We start from the raw sequence: 21,963 nt of genomic DNA on the forward strand, positions 1-21,963 counted from the left end.
AATTGGAGTAGATATTTTTATACCCATGTGTTCACAGTAGCATTATTTGCAACAACCAAAAGATTGAAGCAAATGTCCATCAATAGATGAATGCAAAAAACAAAATGTGGTGTAGACATGCAATAAAGTGTTATTTAACTTCAAAAAGGGAGGAAATTCTGACACATGTGGCAACATAGATGAACCTTGAGGATATTACGCTGAGTGAAATAAGCCAGACACCAAAGGACAAGTATGTATGATTCCACTTCAATGAAGTGCCTAGAGTAGTCAAATTCATAGAGACAGAAAGTGGAATAGAGGTTACCAGGGGCTGGGGGAGGGAGGAGTGGCGTGCCACTGTTTAGTGAGTACATGAATATGTGTTTCACTTTGGGATGATGGGAAAGTTCTGGAGATAAATGCTGGTGACAGCTGTACAACAATGTGAATCTATTTAATGCCACTGTATTGAGCACCTAAAATGATACATTTTATGTTATGTATATTTTACCACAATTGAAAAATAAGATTCTAGACTCTGGAGCAACCAGATTACTATATTTGAATCCCAGCTGTCTCACAAACAAGCTGTGTGATGTCGGGCAAGTTGCTGGACCTCTCTGTGATTTGGTTATCTCGTCTGTCAAATGAATACCTTAATAATACCTATCTTAAGGGCTGCTGAGGGGATAAAATGAGTTTATATACGTGCAGTGTTAAGAATGTATCACAAGCTTTGTGAGTTGGCTGTTATCCTTATTAGCAGCAGGCCAGAACCTGGGGGCCTGTGAAGCAGGGCCAGTGCTTTGGAGCCATCGGAGGGGGCCATCTGCATCCCTGGGAAAGAACGGGTCCCACTTGCCTCTGCTGCTTGTGCGTTGCCCCTGTTGCTTACAGTCACTGAACAGTGAATATTGGGGAACTGCAGGAGGACCAGGCTATGCAGGTAGAGGTCCTTGGGGCTTGTGTGGTGAAGCAGAGGGAACCTAAGAGCGAGGTTAGGAGGAGAAGGGGAACCTCATGGAAGGACTGGACAGCTTTGTCCAGCCACCCTGTGCTGCTGCCTGGAGAACCTCCTTCCAGATTAGAGTTTGGGTGAGCCTCTGTTACTGTAGTCTGTAATCCCAGTGCTTTGGGATCGCTTGAGTCCAGGAGGTTGAGACCAGCCCGGGCAACATGACAACATTCTGTCCCTACAAAAAATTAGCTGGCTAATAATTAGCTGGCTGGTAATATAGTAGTCTGGTGGGCTCCAGAGTCTAGGATCTTATTTTTTAATTGTGGTAAAAGATACATAACATAAAATGTATCATTTTTAAGTGTTTGATAGAGTGGCATTAAATATATTCACGTTGTTGTGCGACTCCTGACCCCTGATTCTCTCCTGGCCTTGACTAGGACATGCAGAAGTGTTCAGGTCTCCCTGCATCCCCCAGCTGCTTTCTGATCTATTTCCTACAAAGAGCCACTGCAATCTCCGCAACATGAATCTGATCGTGCCACTCCCAGCTACAGGGAGAGAGAGCATGTGCTTTTCATTGCCTAAAGGCCCTGCTTGCTTCTGACCTAGCCTCTCCAGCCATATTGATCCCCAGTCCGTTCTCCGTTCCTTTTCCTCACATGGGCTTTAAAGATGCTGGTTCTGACTTCTTAGAAGGATCCTCCACCACTTACCCAGATCTCTTGATCCCCATCCCCCGAAATCTGCCCTCACTGTCTCTTCTCCATTGGGCCAAGCTCTGGGCTGGACATTGAGGACATGCAGGTGGGTAAGACATGGGCCTGGATGAGGAGAAGGGATACAATGACAGCGGATTGAATAAGGTGCAGCAGAGTGGAGAACCGTCGGGAGAGAACAGTGGAGGGAGAACATGTCCTATCCCCAACATGACTTCCCCGAAAGGAGTGCTGACTCAGCTAGACAAACACGCCGTGTCCTGCTTACTAGTGGGCCGGGTTCCTGTAAATGCGAGGCCAGGTGCATGGTACAGACTCTCTCTTCTGGTCCTCATGGTGGGATTAAAAGCTGACCTGAGCAGTGTCAGCATTATGGGGTGGCTTTGGGGGAACTTCAGCACCCCCATCTCCATCAGCATTTCCCCTCTGAAGTGGCATGGAATAAAATTTGAAATCAAAACAGTGTGCTTGTTATTCAAACATGCCTTCAAAATAAGTCCTCCAGCTGCCTGTTCTGGTTGAGATATCAACCGTAACCCATGTAGAAATCCTGGAACCAAGGCTGGCGCCAGGCATCAAGCCTCACTTTTTTTTTTTTTGAGATGGAGTCTTGCTCTGTCACCAGGCTCGAGTACAGTGGCATGAGCTCGGCTCACTGCAACCTCTGCCTCCCTGGTTCAAGTGATTCTCCTGCCTCAGCCTCCCAAGTAGCTGGGTCTACAGGCGTGCACCACCACGCCCAGTTACTTTTTGTATTTTTAGTAGAGATGGGGTTTCACCATGTTGGCCAGGATGGTCTTGATCTCTTGACCTCGTGATCCGCCTTCCTTGGCCTCCCAAAGTGCTGGGATTATGGGTGTGAGCCACCACGCCCGGCCAAGCCTCACTTTCTTTTCAAACAATTCTCCTACAGAGTCTCCATTGTTTTGGGCTTGGCCACTGTTTTCATTGTCTATTCTGCATCACAAATGACCCTAAAATTGGTGGCCTGGAAACAGTAAACTTTTTTTTTTATCTTACAGTTTCTGGGGTTCATCAATTTGGGAATGGTTTAGCTCAGTGGTCCCCAACATTTTTGGCACCGGGGACTGATTTCGTGGAAGACAATTTTTCCACAGACGGGTCAGGGAGATGGTTTTGGGATGATTCAACTGCATTAGATTTATTGTGCACTTTATTTCTGTTATTACATTGTAATATACAATGAAATAATTCTACAACTCACCATTATGTAGAATCAGTGGGAGCCCTGAGCTTGTTTTCTTGCAACTAGATGGTCCCATCTGGGGGCGATGGGAGACAGTGACAGATCATCAGGCATTAGATTTTCGTAAGGAGTGTGCAACCCAGATCCTTTGCAAGCTCAGTTCACAATAGGGTTTGTGCTCCTATGAGAATCTAATGCCTGACAGGAGGTGGAGCTCAGGCAGTCATGTGTATGATGGAGAGTGACCATGAATACAGATGAGGCTTGGCTCACTTGCCTGCCGCTGACCTCCTGCTGTGCAGCCTGGTTCCTAACAGGCCAGGGGGTTGGGAAGCCCTGGCTTAGCTGGTGTGACCCCGGGCCTAGGCCTGTCATATGGCTGCAGTCAGGACATCAGCTGGGGCTGGAGGATCTGCTTCCAAGACAGCTCACTTACATGGCTGTGGGCAGGAGGCCACAGTCCTCACTGGCTATTGGGAGAAGCCCTTAGTTCCTTGTTACACAAGGCTCTTGATACTTAAATGTCCTTCTGACATGTCAGTTAACTTCTCCCAGAGCAAGTGACCCAGAAGGAATGAGTGAGGAGGAAGCCACAGTGCCTTCTGTGACCTAGTCTCTGAAGTTGCTCACTGTCAATGCCACTTGATGGTATTTATTAGAAGCAAGTCACTAAGTCCAGCCCACTCAAGGGGAAGGAAATCTGGCTCGATCTCTCTCTTTTTTTTTTTTTTTTTGAGACAAGTTCTTGCTTTGTTACCTAGGCTGGAGTCAGTGGCCTGATCATGGCTGACTGCAGCCTTGACCTCTCGAGCTCAAGCGATACTCCCACCTCAGCATCCGAAGTAGCTGAGACTATAGGTTTGTGCCACCACGCCCAGGTTTTTCTGTAGAGACAGGGTATTGCCATGTTGCCCAGGATGGTGTTGAACTCCTGGGCTCAAGTGATCCACCTACCTCAGCCTTCCAACGTGCTGGGATTGCAGGTGTGAGCCACTGTGCCTGGCTGGCTCCACCTCTTGAAGGAAGGACTAGCAAGGATTTCTTGGACTGTTTTTTTTTTTTTTGAGATGGAGTCTCTGTCACCCAGGCTGGAGTGCAGTGGCGTGATCTCGGCTCACTGCAACCTCTGCCTGCCGGGTTCAATTGATTCTCCTGCCTCAGCCTCCCAAGTAGCTGGGATTACAGTCGTGTGCCACCATGCCCAGCTAATTTTTGTATTTTTAGTACAGACGGGGTTTCACCATGTTGTCCAGGATGGTCTCAATCTCCTGACCTTATGATCCGCCTGCCTCTGCCTCCCGAAGTGCTGGGATTAGAGGCGTAAGCCACTGTGCCTGGCCAGACATTTTAAAAAACCACTACAGCCACTAATGTGGTAAGGTTTAGATTCAGGGTTAGGACATTGGACACTGACCCAGCTAAGAATAAGGGGCCATTTTGCTGTTTTTCCTTGGATGTGTAGTTTAAGGAGGAATAATTAACAGAAAAAATGCACGCATTCCTGGGCGCTCCAGGCCAAGGCCACCTACTAAATCAAAACTTCATTTAGAATACGAGTAAGAATGACTAACTCTGCCTGGGTGAGGGGGAGAGAGAGGAAACCAGGGAGGGCTTTGCGTAGGAAATAACACAGTAACATTAGGTCTTGAAACAGGAATAGAAGTTCTTGAGGAAGACAATTCATGAGGCAAGTGCAGCAAAACTGGAAAATACAAGCTTTGAAGTAAAAAATGACATAGGTTCGAATTCTGGCTCAGTTACTCGCTGTGTGAGCTTTTGCAAGTCACTTCCCTTCTTTGGGGCTGTTTCCTTACCTGTAAATTAGAGATTATAGAACCACTGATGCTGCGGGCTTATTGTAAAGACTGGTGATTGTGCACGTGAGGTGCTTGGCAGGCTGTGTGTATTCAATACACGGTAAGCCAAAATCCTTGTTAGTGGGCACCCATGTTCAGAAGTCTGGCCCTGAAAAGGTCTGATGTGTGGGGAGCATGGATGGCAATTCTGTAGGCTCAGTCATGTTCACGGAGCTCAAGTTCTTTCCTGTCTTCTGCCTCAGCCCAGCCAAATTCACTGCAGTCATTGACTCGACCAGCCAATAACGATTAACTTACACATGGAGAAACCTGGGTTCCTGCCAGGCTCAGGCTGGAGGCACGGCTGAGGGAGCAGGTGAGGAGGGGGCGGTTTTGTCTCCCTTGTCTGCTATTCCCAAGTCAGTTCTAGGGGCAACTGACGTCCGTCTGAGAGAGTCTCAGAACCGCAGAGATGAGTCTTGTCTGAGTGCCCTCCTATCAGCCTCATCGCTGCCCTGTTGGCCTGCTCCGCTGGCCTGGTGACAGCCGCATGCTGCAGGCAGGTGTTAGGGTGGGAGAGATCAGTGTATCACACATGTGGTGGGCAGGGTGGGTCATTGGAGGGCGAGTTACATGGTTGGAGGGGAAATTGCCTGGGTTTGCTGGGCAGGTTCTGTGCTGACTCCGTATCAGTTTCCCTCCCTGGCGTATGTGCGCAATGGTGACTCCACGGCCTGGCTGCAGGCGGTGGGGAGCTGGGCTTTTCTCTGCAGTTCATCCTGGGTCTTAGAGGGACAAAGTGGGAAGAACTGGGAGCTGTGTTCCTTGGGCTTCATGCTACTCATGCCACGTTTTTTCGGGGGTTGGGGACATATTTCATCATATACTCTCTGAACCCTCCAGAGAAATTCGTCGTACGTGTAGTCTTCCTGTAAGACAGAGCAGGGAGCTCATTGGAAAGGAGAGCTAGAGACCCCAGTGAAGATCCCAGCTCCCCTTGGGTGACCTTAGACACATTATTTTACCTCTCTGAGCCTTAGTTTCCTCATCAGTTGAAGGGGGATCCCAGGCTGCCAGGGCTGTGTAAGTTCAGATGAGCTAATGGCTGTGGATGAGCTTTGGCTGCTGTGGGGATGGGCCACGAAGGCAAGAGTCGGGGGTCTCTATGCTCACTGGACTCCTGGAAGGGTCTGAATTCTCTTTGATGGGATGGGCCCTTTCTGTCAAGGGTAGGGTCTGCAGAGTCTTTGGTGCCAACCCCTTGTTTACACAAACCCTGTGCACACAAAACCCAGGTAAGCATGTTCTTAGAAAGAGGTTGCAATTAGAAGCCTTGAAGGCAGATGTTCTCAGAGAGTAGGACCTGGACCAGCAGCATCCACTGGGAGCTTTTCAGAAATGCTGATTCTCAGGCCCCATCCCAGACCTCGTGAATCAAACTCAGGCATTGGGGCCAACCCTCCCCTCCAGGTGATACTGATGCTGAAATTTGAGAACGGCTACGCCTTCCACATAGTTGTCCCTCCTCACCAGCTGGGGGCTCCTCTGAGGGAGGGGGCTTCAAGGCCTATACTGAATCTCCCTGCTACAGAGAACCCTGGGCAGGATGGGGGCCTCTTCCCTCTGACTGACTGAAGATGTCCCCGCACCTCACCTGTGGGGTTGATGCCAGGATATCTGCATAGCTCATTAGCTCACTCTGGGCTTCCTCTTAATTAGTTTTGCAAAAAATCTTCATTTAAAAAAACCTAAACTCATCAGAGACGAAACACAGGTCCTTGCTAAGTTTGTCTTTGTGCTCGTGTGTGCACGTGTGAACACACGAGTGTGTGCTGAGGGAGGGTGTGTTGTGGGAGTGCAGGTGAATTCGAGGGGGTGTGCTTGGGCATGTGGGTTTCGGCGACTGTGAAGGTGCCTATGTGTGAATGCTGTGTTGTGTCTGTGCTCACACAGCCTCTTCATCTCCAGAGGTCCCCACGAGGCCGGTCACTCCTCCCGTTCTCACAAGTCACTATTTCTAATGGAGCCAAATTGCAGGGAAACATCAGGCTTTCAAACTTCCTCTGCCCTGGTGTTTTGCTTGTCTGGTGCCCATTGCTCAGCACCAGCTTGCCTAGTGCCTCCAGCTCTGGGTCTTGTGGCAAGGACAATGCCCTGGCCAGCCGAGCAGCCAGGGGATAGCATTGCCTCCATTACTGGGCCATCCTTTGGGTCCAGTCTGAGGATATGAAGAGCCTGTCAGGTGTTGCCTTACCTGTGTGCCATCACCTCATGCCTGGAGCCTCCAACCCTCCTTGTTCCACCTGGGGCCCCTCTGCTCCTCCGATTGGACTGCAGATCCTCAGGCTGCCACCTCTACCCTCATCCTTACCCCTACCCCCACCCTTCGGAGAATCAGCCAGCAACAAGGCTGCCTATGGGATTGAGGAGAAGTACAGTTTTGTGGCGAAAGGGTTGGGGGTGTCTAAAGATGCTTAGGCATAGAGTCTGGGGGGACTCCCCTATCACCCCGTCCCCACTCCCCTACTGCAGTCTCTGCTGGGAACAACCCTATTTGGAGCCCAGTAAATTTATGGCATAATCCTGCATGGAAATGCATGGAAATGCTGCCAATTACCATCAAGCCAAGAGAGGAGGCTGCATCCCCTGGCATGCCCTCCCCAGTCGGCTGTCTGCAGGCTCTCAGTCTTCCAGAAACCACAGGGACTAAGGAGCTAGCTGGGACGGCCTAGATTGGTGGAGCGGGACAATTTGTATAAAACTCTTTATTCATCTCACCTGGCCTTGAAGGTTTGCAGCAGGAACGGCGCCTTTGCATTAAACCTGAGCAAACCAGGGAAACGTCATTCCCTGAGTCTCAGCAAAGCCGACAGCTGATGCGATTTATCTAGCTGAGATCAGTTCATCAAATTTGGGAAGAGCTGAGCCACTGGAAAGACGGGGGAAATCAGATACAACTGCGTCTGCTTAAAATGCAAAGGCTTGTGGAGATTTTGGAACACTGTAAGGAAAGTCTCAGTGAAGCCAGGAGGAACGTTTAGCAGGCAGCGAGACGGAGGTGGGGGGAGTGCTGAGGGAGGGGGAAGTTCCTGCTCTGTTGGGGAGGACGGAGGCTAGGCGGAGGGCTTGTGCACCTGCACTCTCTGCCCTGTGCTGACCCCTGCTGGCCTAGGGTAGATCCACTCCAACAAAGAAGGAATGACACCTATGATGTGAAGGTTCAAACTGGCCTCTGGGGCTTTGGGGTGTGGGTGATGTGAAACATGGCCCCATCCTTGAAAAACTCACAGTCTAATGGGGGAGGCAGAGACATGACAACTTGTACACATAATGAAGTCTATGTCCGGGGTCCAGGGTTTATAACAGAGGCTAAATGTGCTGATAAGAGACCAAGGGCAGGAGAAGGTCATGGTGATGCACTCAGATAAGCCTGGCTCAAAGCCTGGTCTTTCCACCTATGTACCAGCTGTGTGTCCTTGCGTGAGTCACTTAACCTCTCTGAGCTTCACTTTCTCATCTGTGGAATGAGTGTAACAATTCCTGCTTCTTAGGGAGCTGGGAGGGTTGATGAGATATTGTTATATAAAATGGTTAGCATCAGGCCTGGCGCACAGCAAGTGCTCAGTAGTGGAGCTAGCACCTTGCTGGAGGATGCAGGAAGGGCTCTGGGAGGAGGTGGGGATGCCAGCTAGGCCATGAAGGATGCAAAGGACTTTAGTGCATGGAGAGGGTAAGGGAACACCCATAATTATGAAGAGAGGCATACGAGCTGGCTGGCTGCTTGTCACTGTCCCCACCACAGTCCTGGTAGAGGAAGAGGGGGAGGCTCTGAGGACTGGGGTGATGGGGGTGCCTATCTTAGTGGAGCAGGGCCTCTCCCCTCCCCATAAGTCCCTGACCCCGGGAAGAGGGTGTTGTGCCCCTCCCCCCGTTAAGCCCTCCCCTTGCTCCATCTTGCTTCCCTCCCTGCATCTTGCTCCCCTCTCCATGAGGATTTATCAATCCTCCTGCGATAGGCTTAGCGGGGACCAATTTCCTGCTATCAGTCAGAAGGGGTGGCATTTGTAGGGCAGCACCCAGGCCTGGGAGGGGAAGGAGGGACCCACCGTGCCTTTCCTCCGTGGCTGCTTATTCTGGGCTGCCCTCTGTCCTTCAAGTCTGTCTGCTTTTCCCTCTGGCCAGGGCTCTGCAGCCAGGAGGATGAGGAGCGATGAGGGGATGAGGCGAGGGGGGGCTGGGCTAAATGGAGGGGTAAAGCTGGGAGAAGGGGTGGCAGGGCAGTAGGGGCCATCGTTCAAAAGGACACTGAGTTTTGTACGAGCAGGTGCTCCTGAAACAGGTCCTTAATATTCTGGATTCCTTCAACTCTGTGGCTCTGTGTCATTCAGAGCAGGAACATGGGGGCTAGTGACAGACTCCAGGCCCAATGGGAAACTGAGGCAGCAGCTCAGGTCTAGGAGCAGGTAAGCAGAGGCTGTGACTCAGGTCTCCTGGGCTCATGGATCTCAGGGGTCCAGGCTGTGGCAGTCCTCTCTGCCTTCACAAGAACATTATTAATTTAGAGTTCTGGGTTGGCCTCAGGACTGCAGCTGGCCATTGCCAACAGCCTCCTCCAGGAAGCTTGCCTGGATGCAACCAGGCCACCGAGGCCTCCCTTTGGGCTAGGAGTGATACCTGGGTCTGCAGGGCCTCCGCAAGTCCCTCTCTTCTTAACTAGACACAGAGCTACAATCTATTGAGCACTTATTACATGTCAGGCCCTGGGCCAGCACTGGATAAATATTAACTCATTGAATTCTTTATTGACCTGGAAAGACAGACATGATTAAAATTATCCCAACTTTTAGGGTAGGTAGGTAACCGCTGAAGGTCTTCTTTCAAATGTCATCTTCTCAGAGCCTCCTTCCCCGACTGCCTATTTCTCTATCCCCTCTTCCAGTCCACCCCTGGCCTTCCCCATCTCACCATTTTCTTTTATTTTCTCCTTGTTTATCATCTCCCTCCCCTACTAAAGTGTAAGCTTCCTGAGGACAGAGACCTTGTCTGTCTTGTTCCCCTTGTGTGTCTCAAACAACGAATATTTGTTGAATGAATGAACACTACATAGCTAATATGGACAGAGCAAGTATTCCAACAGGGTTGTTTGGTCCAGAAAACATGACCTAGGCTGAGGCAGGTGGATCACCTGAGGTCAGGAGTTGGAGACCAACCTGGGCAACATGGTGAAACCCGGTCTCTACTAAAAATACAAAAATTAGCCGGGTGTGGTGGCACGTATGTGTAGTCCCAGCTACTCGGGAGACCAAGGGAGAAGAAACACTAGAACCTGGGAGGCGGAGGTTGCAGTGAGCCGAGATCTCACCACTGCACTCCAGCCTGGGTGACATAGCGAGACCCTGTCTCAAAAAACAAAAGCAAACAAAAAAACCCCACAACCTGCTTGTGGTCCCTGCAGCAATGCTGACTGTCTCTGTCAAGGCTAAAGCAGTGTCCAGGGGAGGGGTCATCCCATGCAGAGGAAGCCTTGGGCCTGGGGTCCCAGTGAATCTGTCTCAGTCCGATGGCAGCCATGGAATGAACAGTGTTACATGTGAGATGCTAACGTTCCCACCCCAGCCCCTCTTGTGGTCAGTGGATAGAGACAGAGACTAGTTTTGAGTAGCTGGGGTGGAGGTAGGGGGCTGGGAGAGGAGTGATGACTTTCTTTGCATTCAGCTGGGCTCCTTACCATCCGGGCCTGCTCTGGATTTGCTATCTAGACTGAGCACAGCTGGGGTGACTGGGGGGCTCTGCACAGCTGGTGCTGCTCCTTGAGCTCAGCTGTTTATTAGGATTGGCGGTTGGGGGAGGGATTCTATTTGTCTGAGAATGACGGGGACAGGGAGAAGGGCTTTCTGGAGATGAGTGGCAGGAGAGATAAGCCTGATGTGTGACTTTCTGACGCTTCGTTGGTTTGAAAATGAGTCCTGGGCCCAGATATAGGATTGGCAGGGGGATCAGAGAGGGCTGGGAGTCAGGAGACTGGGTCATAGTGCCAGGGGAGGAGGCAGCTGGGTCCTGGGTCACCTTGACTGGTCTGCTGGGGAAGGATGGGTTGCCAGGCTGGTATGTTTTGGAATCAGCCTCAGTGTCTCCAAGTGCCTGGGCTTGCCTTTGCTCCTGTTCTCTAAAGAAGCCCGAGTGGTTGGAGCTCACAGACCAAGGGCCAGAAATTACACTGGTGTCAGGTGTGGGCAGGCCTGGACATCCTCCATATGCCTCTCCATATCCACCCTCTCCCCATCTTGTGCTGCAGAAGGCTGGTCCATGCCCACACCTCAGGGGGCTCCTTTGTCCCTCTGCTGGTTGGCTTGGCCAATGGGAGACATGGGCAGGGAAGAGAAGAGTGGCCATAGCTTTCATCCCCTCCCTCCTTTCCTGCCATGTGGTTGGGGGTTGATTGCAAGCCTCTACCAAGGTCACAGCTGCTGTCATGCAGCCCTCCCCCTGTAGCTACAGTCTTTAGGTTCCCTTCCCTTTTAGGCCTGGGATGTGACAACGCTCCACTCTCGCAGGTCCCGAGGTCCTACACCACCCCTTGTTGACTTTCCTGCTTCCTGCCTATGCCTCTGTAAATAGTCTTTTTTTTTTTTTTTTTTTTTGAGATAGAGTCTCACTCTGTCACCCAAGCTGCAGTGTAATGGCCCCATTTTGGTTCACTGCAACCTCCGCCTCCCAGGTTCAAGCGATTCTCCTGCTCAGCTTTCCAAGCAGCTGGGATTACAGGTGTCTGCCACCATGTGTGGCTGATTTTTGCATTTTTAGTAGAGATAGAGTTTTGCCATGTTGGCCAGGCTGGTCTTGAACTCTTGACCTCAGGTGATCCACCTGCCTCGGCCTCCCAAAGTGCTGGGATTACAGGTGTGAGCCACTGTGCGTGGCCTGTAAATAGTCTCTTTACTAATTTCTGTTAAATTTGAATGTGACATCCCTTCCCTGCTGGGATCCTGACTAATGTATCACCCTTGTTCCAAATGATTGCACCTAAGCGTGACTGGCAGGCCCACAGATCTGTCTCTTGCTTCAGACAACAGTATTTTCGTGGAGCAGACCCGGGACTCCACCTCTTTTAGCTTCGATTGCTCCCAATCTCCTCTTCAGCCACAACCTCCAGGACCATCTTCTTGGCCTCCCTCTGCTTCCTGGACCAGCCAACACTGTTTCTATGATGAGCTCCTTATTGCTGACGAGCCGTGAGCTCCCAGATTCATTAGAATTATTTCACCCATGTGGAGGCTGCCAGCAATTGTCTGCTCCACCCGCGTCTGCAGGCCTCCTGGACCCACCTCTCTCTGGGCTTTCATTTCAGTCTTGATGATGTGGCTTGGAGGGCATGGGACAACTTTGAGTTGGTGGAGGAGAAGCCTGAGGGCTCTGAAAACTTGAAAATTTGAAAATGTACTGGAAACACAAAACCAGCCCTGTGGTGCCAAACCAGGACCCTGGCTGCACCCTCTTCTAGGACATGCAGAAGCCATCCCATGATGAGAGAGGTGAAACCCTGGACCGCACGATAAATGCCCTGGTTCAGAAGAACCTGAACCAGGCCCTTTTGCACCTGAGTTCCCTGGGTTCTGTCCACAGAGGCCCCACCTCTCTGAGTTCCTGGAGAGCCACTTTCTTATCAAGAAGATGAGCAAGCTCCTAACCCACCTCCGCAGGCAGAAGGCTCACCCTCAAGCAGGACAGGGACCTTCTGGACCCCAGAGGGCTTTGAGGGGCCTCTCTGCACCTCTCTGGTAGCAGGGCTTCTGCCTGAGCTGCTTCCTGCAGCCATTGGGCAGCTTTTTAGCCATCCTGGAGCCCTCGTCCAAGCCATGGACCAAATGGAAACAATAAAGCTTTTTGCATTAAGGAAAAAAGTGCTCCCATGGGTATTCCCAAAATGGTCATCAGTATAGAGATCATGGAAACACATGTGTTGCCTAGATTTCCAAAGGCTGCTTTCCTGCCTATGCAGGTTGGCCCAACCTCGGAGCAAAGGGAGAGCCTCACTACTAGCGGTTAGGAGACATAGGTGGCAGATCCTCGGCCTTTCCCTTCTCTCTTCTCAAGATCAGTTTTCTCATCTATAAAATGGTGGTAATGATAAGTGTGGTGACCACTAGGTGCCTGTATATACATGACCCCATTTGTCTTCCTGGAAGTCCTGTGAGATGGCCTCTCTTCACATCCCTAGCTTATGGGCAGGAAACAGGCTCAGAGAGGCGAATTGCCTGGCTCCAGTTCACATGGTCTGAAAGTGGTAGACTGGAACTCAGACCAGGTCTCTCTGTGCCCTACACCCCTTTGCCTTCTCTGCTCATCTTTTTGGGCCATTTGAGACAGAGGGAGGGGTCGCTCCTCGTTCTTTTTAACGGCTACCTATATCTCATTGGATGCACACCCCACTGTGTAAGCAATTGCCTATGGATGGACATTGAGGTTTTTCTCATTCAAAAAATTCTTTCCGATAATGATACTAGGAATAATTTTGTATACTCATCAATTCATACATGTTCATGCATATCTTTTTGTGTAATTCCTAGAAGTATAATTGCTATGGAAAAGGGTATATTGATAGATGTTACCAAATTGCCTATCTTTCCATAGAGATTGCACAGGCAGCAATGTGAGATGCCAGCTTCCTCTCGTCTTCACCAACACAGTATGTTAGCAAGCTTTTTGATCTCTGCCAATCTGATTGGTAAAATGTGTATCGGGTGATTTTATTTCACATTTTTCTTAGAGGTGAGGTTGAGCACCTTTTCAAATGTTCAAGACCTATCTATTTTCTTTGCTGGGGACTATTTTCATATCCTTTGTTCGTTTTTCTATTGTGTTGCTGGTCTTTTTCTCAATAGAATTGTAAGACTTTTTTTACACAAGTGGGAAATGAACCCTTTATCTGTGACAAGCACCAGATATTTCTCCTGGTTTGTTGTCTTTTGACTTTGCTAATAGTGATTTCTGCCATGAGGAAATTTTCTATTTTTATATATACACATTTAGCAGCGCTTTTAATTTTTTGGCTTCTGGGTGTCTTGTCAAAGGCCTTCTCACATGAAGATTATTTTTAAAAACTTCCCCATGGTTCCTTCTAGGCTGCTTATTACTTCATTTAAAAATATTTAAATCCTTGAATTTAAACAAATTCATCTGGCATTTATTTTGGTATAAGGGATGAGAAATGGACCTAATTTTAATTTTTTTCTCAATGGCTGCCCTGTTGTCCTAATAACATGATTGAATAGTTCATCTTCTCTTCAATGACCCCCCCCCACAAGTAAACATTGTTTGATGTATGATGTATAACATGTTTTGATATATGTTTCAAAATGACTGAATCAAACTAATAAACATCCATCACCTCACTTTTTGTTGTGGTGAGAGCTCTTAAGCGCTAATCTCTTAGCAATTTTCAAGTATACAATAGTATACAATATATTATTAAATATATAGCTACCATGCTACACAATCTGTCTCCAGAACTTATTCATCCTATTTCATTGAAACTTGGTACTCTTTAATCAACATTTCCCAATTCCTTCCTCTCCCTGCCCAAACCCTGGCAACTGCCACTCCACAATCTGCTTCTATAAATTAAACTTTTTTAGATTTCACATATAAATGAGATCATGCAGTATTTGTCTTTTTGTGCTTGACTTATTTCACTTAGCATAACGTCCTCCAGGTACAGCCACATTGCCAAAAATGTCAGGATTTCCTTCTTTTTTATGGCTGACTAGTATTCTATTGCATACAGATACTACATTTTCTTATTTATTTATTTTTTTAGATGAAGTCTCGGTCTGTCGTCAGGCTGGAGTGCAATGGCACAATCTTGGCTCACAACCCCTGCCTCCTGGGTTCAAGTGATACTCCTCTCTCAGCCTTCTAAGTAGCTGGGATTACAAGTGTGTGCCACAACACCCGGCTAATTTTTTGTATTTTTAGTAGAGATGAGGTTTCACCATGTTGGCCAAGCTGGTCTTGAACTCCTGACCTCAAGTGATCTGCCCAACTCGGCCTCTCAAAGTGCTGGGATTACTCTCAAAGTGCATGAGATACTGTGCCCAGCCCAGATACCACATTTTCTTTATTCATTCATCTGTCAATGAACATTTACGTGGATTCTATATCTTGGCTATTGTAATAATGCTGCAATGAACATGGGAGTGCAGATGTCACTTCAAGATCCTGATTTCAATTCCTTTGGATAGATCCAAATTTCTTTGAAATTGCTGAATCCTATTTAATTCTATTTTTAACTTTTTGAGGAACCTCTATACTGTTTTCTATAATGAATGGCTATGCCAATTTGCATTCTCACCAATAGTGTACAAGGGTTACCTTTCCTCCACATCCTTGCCCACACTTGTTACTTTTGTCTTTTTGATAACAGTCATCCTAACAGATGTAAAGTGATATCTCGTTATGATTTTAATTTGCATTTCCCTGATGATTAGTGATGTTGAGAATTTTTTCATATACCCACTGACCATTTGTATATCTTCTTTTGATCCTTAATGGTTTTGAATGCTCACGTTTTAAAATTTTTCTGTGTCACGCCTGTAAATCCCATCACTTCGGGAGGCCGAGGCAGGTGGATCACGAGGTCAGGAGATCGAGACCATCATGGCTAACATGGTGAAACCCTGTCTCCACTAAAAATGCAAAAAATTAGCCGGGTGTGGTGGCGGACACCTGTAGTCCCAGCTACTTGGGAGGATGAGGCAGGAGAATGGCGTGAACCCGGGAGGTGGAGCTTGCAGTGAGCCGAGATCGCGCCACTGCACTCTAGCCTGGGCGACTGAGCGAGACTCTGTCTCAAAAAAAAAATTTTTTTTTCTCTGCTTTTGGTTTTGTTCCATTGACATATTTTTCTACTCACAACTTACTACTATACTATTCAAATTATTGCAGATCTATAATAAGTTCAAATATCTGATAGGGCTAGTTTCCCCTCTCATTACTTTTCAGAATTTTCCTGGCTCTTTTTCATGTTCTTGTTTTTAAATATGAACTTCAAACTTACCTGATGACACATAACATTCTTATTGGGGATGAGTGCAGTGGTTCACATTTATAATCCCAGCACTTTGTGAGGCTGAGGTGGGAGGATCGCTTGAGCCTAGGAGTTTGAGACCAGCCTGGGCAACATGGTGAGATCCCATCTCTACAAAAAGAAATTAGCCAGGCATAGTGGTGCAACACTGTGGTCCCAGATACCCAGGAGGCTGAAATGGGAGGATTGCTCGAACTCAGAATTTCGAGGCTGAAATGAGCCATAATCATCACTGCACTCCAGCCGGGGTGACAGAGCAAGACCTTGTCTCAAAAAAAAAAAAAAAAAAAAAAAAAAAAAAAAAAAATTCCTGTTGGTATTTTTATTGGAAAATGTACGTGTTACAGAGTAAGAGAATACTGATACAACTTCATGATGTTGATTAGTCCTATCTAAGAACACGATGTGTTTTTCCATTTGTTCAAGTCATCTTTTGGGTCCTTCAGCGGCATTTTAGTTTTTACAAAAATACATATTTTGCACAATCCTAGGCATTTTATCTTATCATCTGTTCTTCCAGTATATGCCCCAACTGGTTGTCATTGTAAAATATGAAGGCCAATTATTTTTGCATATTAATTTTATAGGTCACATCATTGAATAGTTTTTTAGTTGATTCTCTTTGGTGTACAAGGTATACAGTCATATCTTCTGCAAATGATAATTTTACCTTCCCTTCTCAATTTTTATATAGTTAAATTATTTTTCTTACTTTATTGCAGCAGCTGGTACCTACAGAACAAGGCAAGGTAATAATGAAGATATTGAATGTCCCAGTCTTGTTCCTGACTTTAATGGGAATGCTTATAGTATTTCTTCATTAGGAGTTAAGGTGAATATATTTTATCATGTTAAGAAGTAGCTGTTTGTACTTATTTCATAAGAGTTTAAAGAAATTAAGAATGATTGCTGATTTATGCAGATAATCTATGCTTAAATCCTCTAATATGGTAAATTAATAGATTTTCTGACACTAACCTCCTAGCATTTCTTAAGCTCCACTTGACAGATATACTATTTTTTTTCTGTGCTGCCAGATTCTGTATGCTACTGTTTTACTTAGAGTTTTTGCAGTGAAATTTATAAGTGAGATTGTTCTTTGTGTGTGTGTGTGTGTGTGCTTTCAGTTGGTATTGGTATTAGTATTCATGTTACACTCGCTTCATAAAAAAATCTAGAAACTTTCCTTCTTTTTCTACGCCCTGTAACAGTTTAAATAGCACCAGAGAGATCCATCCCTTAAAGATTTGGTTGAATTCCAGGGTGCCGACCTCAACCTGCTGCTGGTACCTGGGAAGAGGGTCTCAATGGCTCAGATGATTCTGTGACCTCTGCAGTTGGTCCAGCAGGACAATTTCAGGGGTGCTGACCAATTTCAGAGGTGCAGACTCCCAGGTCCTCTCTTCCACCGTCCTGGATCTCCATGCTGGGCGGGGCTACAAACATTCCAAATGAAAAGGTCACAGTGAAGCTGGGTGGGCAGACACAACCCACGGCAAATAGGGCTGGATTTGGAAGAGAGCATTTCCTCGGGCTGGGTTTAGGTGTATGGTAGGCTGCTGAGGTTGGGCTGGGCTCTGAGCACCCTTTGCCTACCTTCCCTCTCTGGGTAGTTGGGTCTGTCCAACCCAAAATCTACAGTGGTAGCCTGCTATTCTCTCTGTCTTTGGGTCTCCAGGTGGTCGTGAGGCCTTTGCCTTTTCATGGTCATTTTACCGTCTGCTGTGGCACTTTGTGACCAGTGATCAGCCACACGTGGGCAGCCTCCAATCATTTCTGTGTCTTGGCCAAGGACGCTTCTTGCCGACTCTCCTTAAACACTACGTTATAAGCTGCAGGTACTTCTCCCCACCTCCTCCCCTCCCTCCCTCCTGCTCCCAACCCTTCAGGCCTGCTGGCACAGTTTAATTTCCAGCCCTGGTATTTCTTCCTAGCCCGTGACAACCTCAGGTGGAAGCAATTTCACCGTCTTGTAACTCACCAGGTCATTATAATTAGTATCCGGGCACCCGGGGCGAGGGCGGAAGGAAGCAAAGGAAGAGTTGATCCAGCCAGGCGGAGAGCAGCCTCTGTAGGGCTGGGGGCTGGGCACCCCTTCCTCCAGCTCCAGATTGTAACTCAGATTTTCTCAGGGCTCTGATTCCGCCAGCACCTGCCTCCCCTCCGTGTGTGTTGGGTGGGAATGGATGAGAAATCAGGACTCTCTGGCCTGAATGAGGGACCCAAGACCCTATCCCTGAGGCTGGGGTGAGATGAGGGGCCCTGTAAGGAGAGGACACACCTTCTCACCTCCCCTGCCCTAAAGGACCCAGTATTCCATCATGCCACCCCTCCCTGCCTCTGGGTCCCTCAGAACCAGAGCCTACAAGAACTGGTGATGGTGGCAGTGGGGTGGACCTGAGTACAGCCCAAGGCACTGCCAAGAGTCTGTGTGACTCCCAGAGAAGTTCACAGGGTGAGAAAATGTGACTTATCCGGCAGCAAAATTTCTCATGTTGGTGAGGGTTTTTTGGTTGCAACAGAAATGGACATAAGCAAGAAAGAGGGTTTATGGTCAGGATGTTGGGCTGTTTGTCTCAAAATTAAGAGGAGATCAACCAGCTTGGGAAGAGTCAGGACTGAGGTAGCCCCAAGGAACCCAGAAATAGAAAAGCGTGGGTCATCAGCTTATGCAGCTAGTGGGAATCAGTTCCCATAACACCCAGTCTCTGTGTTTCCAAGTGAAAAGTTCCAAATTCCTCATAGAGACCTATTTATTCATTCATTTGTTCATTAAATATTCATTGAACCCTCTGGGGCTGAGGGTCCATTTGACCAACTGCAGAGGTCACGGAATCAGTAGTGAGAATCAGTTCCCACAACCCCCAGTCTCTGTGTTTTCAAGTGAAAAGTTCCAAATTTCTCATAGAGACCCATTTATTCATTCATTTGTTCATTAAATGTTCCTACGCAGAATTCTGGGCACTAAGGATATAGCAGCGATGCAACGAGACAAAAATACTTCTTTTGCATCCTGCATTGTAGTGGGGGCAGAATCTGATTGGCTCAGTTTGGGTTAAGTGTCCACCTCTAAGCCAGTTGGCTGTGGCCAGGTGGGGTTCATGAGCTGGGAGTGGGTTCTACTACAATGATCAAATAACTTTTTAAGACACAGGTCGGCTCTTGATTGACATTGCAGAAAGCAGGCAGTGGGCTTCTGAGAAACAAGGCATGGTTGAGTCCATTCAGTCACCGAGACAGCAAGCATTTGCTCTGGGCAGCCTGGGTGTTCCCCGGGAGCAGCTTGTTCATCCCGCGTACCCCGGGATCTCTGGATCCTCCGCTTCTAAGCAGGCAGAGCGGGGCTGGCGGAGGTCCTCCCACACCATCAGTTTTCTCCCTGCACCAGACCTGACTCTCCAGGGTCTGGGGGAGAGGGTTGGACTTCTCCCCCTTCTGGTGTCGTCTGTACCTGCGCTAACTGGAAGGTTCCACAGACAGGGACCGGGCTTGCTCTTTCTGCTGTCCACCATAGCAAGAGCCAGTCCAGGGGCAGTCGTGGTGAGGGTTGTGATGTATCTGTTCCCCACACTCCATCTCTGACAATCGCATACCCCTAGGGACCCAGTCTGTTTAGTTCACTGGCCCTCCCCTGATTCTACAGCTCAGAAAAGAGGCTCACAAGCCTCCCTCACTCCTCCTCCTCTTCCAAACCCTGGGTTTTCCTGACTGAGCCTTGGGAGCCCTGGCTTAGCTGTGCCTGGTTTCAGCAGAAAGTGCCTGGGATGGCTGTGTGGACTCTCCAGGAAATTCCTGAATCAATCACTGGGGGCTTCCCACTTCAGACCCAGTCTGTAAGGTCCAGCGCCACCACCCCTCCTGGGCTGGAGCCTTGTAAGGGGACTGTTGATAACAATACCATTATTGTCCTTAGCCGGGGGCAGGCTGAACCCTCACTGAAGCGGGCTTGCCATTAGAACCCTGCAGAAACAAAGTAATAGGCTGCACAGAAAGCCATTTGTAATGTTGCTATAATTCCCATGATTCATTAAACAGGAATGGAAAATGATAACATTTCCCCTGGAAAAAAACTCCTCCTGGAGTCGCATGCTGGGTTCACTTGGCTCAACTACTTTATTGACTAAGCATCTTGTTGTGCTGATATGAAGAGCACACAGGCCCAGCGCCATTTCGTTTTACATTCCCTGAAATGGAAGCAGGGGAGGGGGTCCTGCCGGGGCCAGGAATTGACCTTGGAAATGGAACCTCTACATTGTTTGGGTGGCCCAGTCCGGTATCCCCTGCAGGCCTGGACTTTCTGGGGCTAAGGATCCATTTGACCAAGGCCCCTTCAGCATCCTCTCCTCCAGGGGGGGGTGCAGCATGGGAGGGTTGGGTCTGCCTGTGTCAGAGCCCCAAGCTGGCAATGCTCAGCGCCGTGGGATGCCTGCCTTGAGAAATACCACACAGTCTCCCAGCCATCCTACACACGTGACCTGTGATCTCCCAATGGCTTGCTCATCTCCTCCTTTTCCTTTAAATGGTCTCAGACCACCAGGCCCTCCAGAGTCCCCGACAGAGAGGCCTCTGACACCCAGCTTGCTTCTGGCTCCTCTTCTCCCTCCGCTACTGCTGCCCTAGTTGAGGCCTTACCGTCTCCTGCCCACCCAGTCATGCCATGCCCTGCTACTCAGCTGCTGTCCCCAGCCTCCCCGGAGAGGCCTCCATACAGTGGCCAGAGCGATTGTTCTAAAAAGCAAATATGACCATGTTAACCATCTTGCTTAGAACCTTGGCAGGCTCCCTACTCTCCAATGGGCTTTATCCAGAATGCATTGTGTGGCGTTCAGGTTTGTTTCCAAATTAACCTCAGTTGACCTTTCCAGCGTTATCTCCAGCCGCCTCCCACCCTCGCCCCACCACACTCTCTAGGCTTTAGCAAACCCTCATGGTCACATGGGGCCCCCAGGTCACATTATATGTGTTCAGGCCTTTTCTTTGCTATTCCCTCAGCCTAAAATGCTCTTGTCTGTCTTCGTTTCTTGGGAAATCCTGGCTTCCTCCTGGAACAAGCTGCTCCTGCAGCCTTCCCATCAGAGTTAATGGTGCTGCTCCCTTCTGGTTGTTCAGCTCCAAATCTTGGTGTCATCCTTTTCTCCTCTTTCTTTCAGCCCCTGGGTCCCTGTATCTGACCTGTCACCAAATCCTGCTGGCTCTCACTTCTAAAGATAGCAAGACTATGACTGTTTCCCAGCGCCCACTTCCTGGAGCGTGCCTGGATTCTTGCAGCCAATACAGAGTGCGATGCAGGTACATTGCCACTGTGGGCACTTGGAGCTTAATTCTGCTGGCCACAACGTAGAACATGTCTGGAAATTGTCCCAGTCAAGGGGCAAAGAAACTGGGGTGTTTTTTCACCAGCTTGCCTCAGTCATTGGCTGTCACTCACTCTGAGCACTTCCACCCGGCCCTGTGTATGGTTGGAGCATGATCCCTCCACCAGCCAGCTGGTCACTGGGGTTGGCAGTGAGCTGGGGGAACATGGACGGGGCCCTGGCCACAGCTGCTCTATTGCAGGATGGGTCCCTTCTGCCTCTGGCGTGTCTTCTCTGGGCACCCGTGCCCTGATGCTTGCATCCTCCAGCCTGTCTATCACCCCCATCGCATCGGCTCCACTCCCACAGCTCTGTTCCCCTCTCTCTGGCCTGCTCCCCGCACAGCCCAGTGTTGCCGTCCCTGATGTCTCCCATCCAGTTCCCCAGCAAGTTTTTCAGCTCCTGTCTCCGCTCACTCCAGGCCATCTCTTTCCCCTCACGGCTGCCAGCACGAGCTTTCAAAACTCCCCTGTTGCAGTACTTCTCACACTGCACAAGTGTTGTCATGTTGACACGACCTGCTCACCAGTTGATGTCCTCTGTAGACTGAGCTCAGGAGGGTGAGATCTGAGGATCCTGTCCCAGTCACTTAGTAGGTGCTCAGTAAATGTTGATTGCATTGAACTGGCAATGTGCATTCAATCACGTCTCTCCCCTGCTTAACAGCCTTCACTGGCTCCCCAGTGTCTTGAGTACAGAGCCCAAGCTCCTCAGTCTGATGTACAAGGTCCAGCATGGCCTGTCCCTGCTGATCTCTCCAGATTCGTGTTCCAGAATGTTCTCTCCCAGGCCTCCATCTGCCCATGCAGGAGCCTCGTGCATTCCTTCCTTTCCTTGATTCTAGCAGGGTAACAGACCCAG

Source organism: Papio anubis, chromosome 1 (assembly GCF_008728515.1).
Source record: "Papio anubis isolate 15944 chromosome 1, Panubis1.0, whole genome shotgun sequence".
NCBI lineage: Eukaryota > Metazoa > Chordata > Mammalia > Primates > Cercopithecidae > Papio > Papio anubis.